Source organism: Typopeltis vanoorti, chromosome 9 (assembly GCF_054136105.1).
Source record: "Typopeltis vanoorti isolate ZY-2024b chromosome 9, IOZ_Tvanoo_1.0, whole genome shotgun sequence".
Taxonomy (NCBI): domain Eukaryota; kingdom Metazoa; phylum Arthropoda; class Arachnida; order Uropygi; family Thelyphonidae; genus Typopeltis; species Typopeltis vanoorti.
Genome location: NC_143557.1, coordinates 119666724 through 119673154, shown reverse-complemented (window position 1 = coordinate 119673154; position 6431 = coordinate 119666724). Strand labels below are relative to the sequence as shown.

At 31.5% G+C, this 6431-nt stretch overlaps 1 non-coding gene across 1 annotated transcript; it reads right to left on the bottom strand.

Moving 5' to 3' along the window:
• Positions 1 to 470: 470 nt before the first annotated feature.
• Positions 471 to 635, bottom strand: LOC150103473 (U1 spliceosomal RNA). Its single transcript, XR_016548874.1, has one exon. It is a non-coding gene; the product is annotated as a U1 spliceosomal RNA (small nuclear RNA).
• Between the last annotated feature and the right edge of the window lie 5796 nt (positions 636 to 6431).

The following is a 6431-nucleotide window of genomic DNA, read 5'->3' as shown; positions in this document are numbered from 1 at the left end:
AAATCAATGATACTTTTTTCATTGCAGGAAGCTGTCAGACTTGAGAAAATCGAAGATCTCTGAGCCCTACTTTTAATCTTTTGCAACAGTAATTGCTTCGACCGTAATACAAAGCAACCTAACTTAACCCTCTCTCGAATGGCCAACGTAACTTTTTAAGTTGCATTGTGTATTTGGATGTTGAGGTAAAAAAAAATTACAGTATGAATATAAAGGTTTACAAATAAGCCATATATACATTTTTCCCTCTTTCCTTCACTAAAATTAACTTAAATATTAACTTATAAAATATCCAATATAATATGGAGGCTATTTAAAATTGACATTTTATTTTAAAGAAAACATAGTATAATATAATGTGGATGCTATTTATAATTAAGTTTTTAAAGAAAATATTTAAAATTGATAATTTAAAGAAAATAACTACTATTACTGATCAATACAAAACTAATCTTTCATTTTAAAAAAATGAAGGGAAAGCGCGAACGCAATCCCCCAACTACCAAAAATTCCACGCTCCAGCTATCCCAATTTGGGAAAGTGGCAGGGTTCAACTATCCCGAAGTGCAATGGAACAGTCTCGCTCCGGGAAATCCCCCTTCATGATCAAGGATATTCCAGCGCGAAGTAAGTATGCTTACACAATGCTTCGGTACTTATAAGTATAACAGTTATATAAATTTATAAATGGTGTATTGAAAAATCGTTTATTTCTTAGAAGATTTATTAAAATCATATAAATATTTTTAACATCTTTCTTTATAAATAACTTCCCTTTTTATTTTATACATTATATTAATAAATTTTAAAACCTTTTATGTAAACGTGTACTAATTGATAATATGGGTTTTCCCATTTATAAACGATTAAATGATTGTCTATTGTTTCAATGTCTTTCAAAAACGACACGATATACTTAGTAGATAGTTTGCTAGATATATTTAATTTTAGCACCCTTTTCTTACTCTTGAAACGTAAATATCATTATGAAGTCTGAAATTTTATCTACTTATTCTTAAGTATTCCAAAAATCGTCGTTTGGTTAGAATAGACTTGTAGAGCAGAATTTTTAGATTAGTTTCCAGTGAAATTCCAGTGAAGGAATACGTGAAAGTGTAATTATTACATCTACGCCTCTTAATTATTATTATGACCAATAATAAAATTTATAATTCGAGATTAATATCTGACTGCGGCGAATCAACTTCCATAGGAGCTAGTAATATCATCATCCATCGTTCTCTTGTAAAGATCACAGTTGAGTTTTTGTCGCCATCTATTGGATAGTAAATAAATTATATTTCTACTGGATTTAATAACGGGCGTACAGTAGTATGAATACACAACGCCAAGCAAAGCGTAGATTCTCACTCAAAAAATATTTTGACACTATTATAATATTTAGTTTAAGAAAAAAAATATAAAATTACCATTTCATTAAATTAATAAATAATACTGGCTCTATAAGGATCTGCACAGTATAACAGGTCATAGACCTCTTTTGTCCTTTTTTTTAATATTGATATTTGTCTTGATATTTCTGTCTTTTGTTATTTAACTTCAAGCTGCAAGTACATCTTAGTCACACCATTTTATTTATCTATTTTTATTTTTATTTTACTTTTTTTTCTCGTGATAATAATTTCAATTATTTTCTACATTTTTTTTTCTGATTGCGTATACACTTAATATTTAGCATTAATTTAAATAAGTACAGTTTTTAGGGAAACTGGTAATGTGAAATATGATCACTGTTTTTCTTTCTACGTTTCATAAAGGTGTTAAATTGTATGCCATTATTCATTGCTTTTTGTCTCTTATATTTCTGTAACTTTATAAAGAAAATGTATTGTATTTTGAATTCGAAATTTTTGCAGATATAATATGTTTGACGTTTCTTTTTTAAAACTGATATTTGGCATCATATTAAACTGTTTAATAAATAAATATCAATAAACAATATTTAAATATTGTCTTAACCAGCGTTTCTCAAAGATTGGTTCACTGCCCACTAGGGGACCGCGAAGAAATTTTATTAACAAATAAATTACTAAAATACGAATGCAATCCTATGGCGAAGATTGCTATAAACTCTCTAGGAAATTAGGAAATTTCTTAACGTTTTAAAGTTTCTTTTTACATTTGTCTATAAAATATTCATGGATCTATAATATTATTTATGAAAAATAAATACTTTTAATGGGATATTTTAAAAATCCCATCTTTTACATAATTTGTTAAATTTCAATATAGTTAATATGTATAATATTTGGCAACTGTTTCGTCACGTGCATTTTCTGAGAAATGCACAAAAAAATCTTCTCATTTTCCACTGAAAAGTAGGTTGTGTATGCCAACTACTTCACAATTTGTACTTCGAGGTGACATTTGGAGTAAATATGTCCTATTGGTAAAGGATGAGGACTAGTTGGCTGTTGACTTATATGCCTTGTCCAAATGGACTGTTGTCAAAAAATTTTGAGAAATGATAATTTCAAACAAACACACACAGACATTACTATAATAAGTGAATTCTGTATATTTTTAACAAAGTTCAACATAAACACCAAAAAATTATAGCAACGCTCAAAAAAAAAAAAAAATGAGAGAATGTAATATTTTCCGAATATTAATGTACATTTTAAATTTTAATAAAATTTATAATTGTTTCTTGTATTTTACAATTCAAATATATTTTTCATTAATTATACATCATGTGTGTATATTTAATAATTAAAATTGGACATTATTTATTGAATAATAATTTATATTGATTGTTTTAATTATATCATATTATTTATTTACTGTAATAATTCATATTTAACGGATTTATTTATAATAATTCGTTTATTATAAGCAATGCCATACACATTTTGACAATTAAAGAAATATAAATGAATAAAATAAAATAACCTCTATAGGGAAAAAGACATTGGTGCAGAGGTTAAAAATGACTGTAGTCAAAGCTAATAATTCAAATGTTTGGCTTGAAATAAATCTGTAGATAATTAGCATTTTATTAGCCAACTAACAAAATTACTATACACTAGAAATCTATGTATAGAATGAAATAACTTTTATATAGAAATAGGGGATATTAAAGATTCCGACTGCATTTCAAATGCTTTGTAGAGTTTTGAAATTTTGATCAGAACTTATGAAAATAGTTCTTGGAGTCGCCTTCGCTTGTACTAATGAAACTTAGAATTTTAAAGTTTCTACATATATATTAAATATTAAATTAAATTAAAAGAAATCGGCTTTGAAATAAAGTCGTAAAGTCAAACATCTTCAAAGTCAAACAAAGTTAAAAATTCTACATATATATATATATATATATATATATATATATATATATATGTAGAATTTTTAACTTGGGTATATTATGTGTTCAAGATACCAAGTAATTTTATACAAACTTGGTTTTTAATCCAATTTCCCAAGTGAGCAAACAGACAAGTAAGTCAAGTTTGCGCCTACATGTAGTGCAAGTCTGAGGCAACTCATGGTAGTGCTACTCTAGTCAACCCGTGGTAAAGGTGGATTAAGCTCTGCTCACTTTCCTTAGTATTTTTCCCTTAATGTAAAGCACATCCCCTTGTGGTGATGCATTAAAGGCAATGGTCACTACCCATACCGGTTTCGACCTTTGTATAGGTGAAGCAGGCTCTAAAAATAAGACGCTGCTGAAAGATCGCCCAACTCAGCGTTGTTCCACTCAGTGACAGGCTCACCCCGACACCGAGAAGAACTTCTCAGCATTGGCTCTACCCAGTGGCAGGCTGAAAAAAAGATCTCTTGACCAAGAAGCTGGACATTAAAAATCTCATTGCAATGGGTACAGACAATGCCAGTATTATGGTTGGTGTCAATAATGGCGTTTATGAACAACTGAAGGTATATATTTCCTTCTTAATTTTAATTAGATGTGTATGCCATTCATTACAACTGGCAATGTCTCACACTTGTGCAGAATATCTCCCAAGAAAATTGGAATTTTTAGTTGCCGAAACGTATAAGTGGTTTTCACATTCTTCTTCAAGACAAGCGGCGTACAAAGAGCTGTATCAAACTATCAAGGAAAATGATGTTCCTCTGAAAATTGTAAGCAATTGTGCAACAAGGTGGCTCTCCATTGAACCTCCAGTAGACAGAATTCTCAGCCAGTGGTTGGAATTAAAAACTCACTTCGAAGTCGTGAGTGTGACTGAGAAATGTTATAAAGTTCACCTTTTATAGGAGATGTACAAAGATGAAAAGAATCTGTTGTACCTTTTATTTTTGCATCCTGTTCTAGTTCAACTTCAGCAAGTTAACAAAATTTTCGTATCTAACAGTGCGGATAAGATGAAATTATTTGAAGACTTTTCTCGTTTGATTCGCTCAATTGCTAATATGTTAGTGCTACCATCATCCACAATCGACCCTCTAGAGTCAGAGATTGGTGTCTATTTGGATCGTCCAAATCTTGGCTACAGATCTGAAAGAAAAATTTGAAAGTTGATGATACAAAAGAAAATAAATCAAAATGATGAGCGAAATCTTAGAAGTAGAGTAAAACAGTTTCTTCTTGGTCTCTTTAAGCAGCTTAAGCAAAGATTGCCTAAAAACCTGAATATTTTAAAAATGATTTCTTCTTTTTCTGTTGACAATACCCTAAAACATATAAAAGAACCTGTTACTCCCATCTTAGAAATAACGCTGAAAACAGAAAAAGATGTTGCTGCTGCTGAATACCAGTACAATACTATCAACTTAAATAAATGGACTATATGGACTGTGGAATATTGAATACACTAAGCTGTTCTGTACTGAAGTACGAGAATATAAAGATGCATCTGGAATGAATCCATTTAAAGAAATTGCTCAGTGTGCGATAAATTTGTTAATACTGCCAAATTCTAATACGGAAATTGAACGAATTTTTAGTTCCATGAATGTAGTTAAAACGAAATTAAGAAACGAGATGGAATTGCCAATGCTGACAGCTATTTTGTCAGTCAAGTATGGCCTCAGACGTAACAACAAGTGCTGTACAGACTGTCATTTACCAGCATCAACACTGAGTAATATTGGAACGATGGCCACATATAATAAAGCTGAAAATCTAAGTGAAAACGTGGATGAATTAAGCGCAGAAGACCACATTGAAGATATATTTAGCCACGTATATGCGAGTATCACTTCAACTTGAATACAGTAAGTAACTTAAAAGTATCAGCTACTACTTTTAAAATTTTAGCTTCAAATTTTTATTTTTAACTCCTTTTTAGCTCTTTTTATTTTTAAGATTTAGCTGTTTTTAGTAATTTTCATTTGGCAACACTACAGTACTTGTGTAAAACGTCATAACATCGCGCATGGCAAGTGACAAATATCACTTGCCAGCGCCGTTCGAATATTAATTGAACTCCTCTAATAACAAAGGGATTTACTGACATTACTGAATGCCATACTGTAGAACAGTAATCCGTGATAGCACAAGTTGTTGAAATTAATTACTTTTGTATAGTTAATGGCGCTTTTGTTATTACATGGACTTCATAGAGTTCGTAGACTCATCGTGGGGAAATCCATTAACATTTTACCTGTCATACATCGCTTTGGAGTGATTCACCAACAAAGCACTCACAACTGACTCCCACAAACCGGTTATTCCACTCATTCAGCACACTCTAGTCTCACGCCCTTACTGACTACCTTAATTTCCAGGAATTATCCTTATTTCACTCCACACCAGTCATGTAGTGAAAAATTTCCTGTGTGTCAGGTTTATAAAACTCTTTAAGTAACTTTGTATCATATCTCTCCCTTTCCGTCACTGAAACAATTTCTGTAACGTAAAGATTTTCGATCTATCCTCATAAGGAACATCCCATTGACCTGCCGTCATCTTGATCCCTTACCTTTGAATTCTTTGCACTTTTTCCACGTTTCCCAGAAATTCAAATGACCAGGGATTAGATGAATCCATTACGAAAATGGGTTTGAGAAATGATAGCGCCTTTGAGTAGATTGTTTGAGTCTCAGCTGCGGGTTAGTCCCTAAGGGGAGGGAAAGGAGGGAAAATCGTTGGAACTATACCACAGTTGTTTTCTACAGCTCTGTTATAGTCCCAGACAATGACATCAGAGAGTTACTTTATGGAGTATAGTGTTCTCGAGGAGGTGTGTGACTAGCGATGTGTCACAGAGTTCTGCGCTCCAACCACTGGTATTTAACTTGTACATTAAGTAAAATGACCTGAAGGGAAATATTCGGGTATTTGCTGATGGTGTAAAACTGGGTAGAGCATTAGTTAATAAGGAGGATGTAGACAACTTGCACGACGATTTATATATCACTGTCCGTACTGACAGTACGGACAAAGAAGAATGACTGAGCTAAAAGACGTATTCTAAAAGAGTAAAAAGCTGTATTCACATCAAATC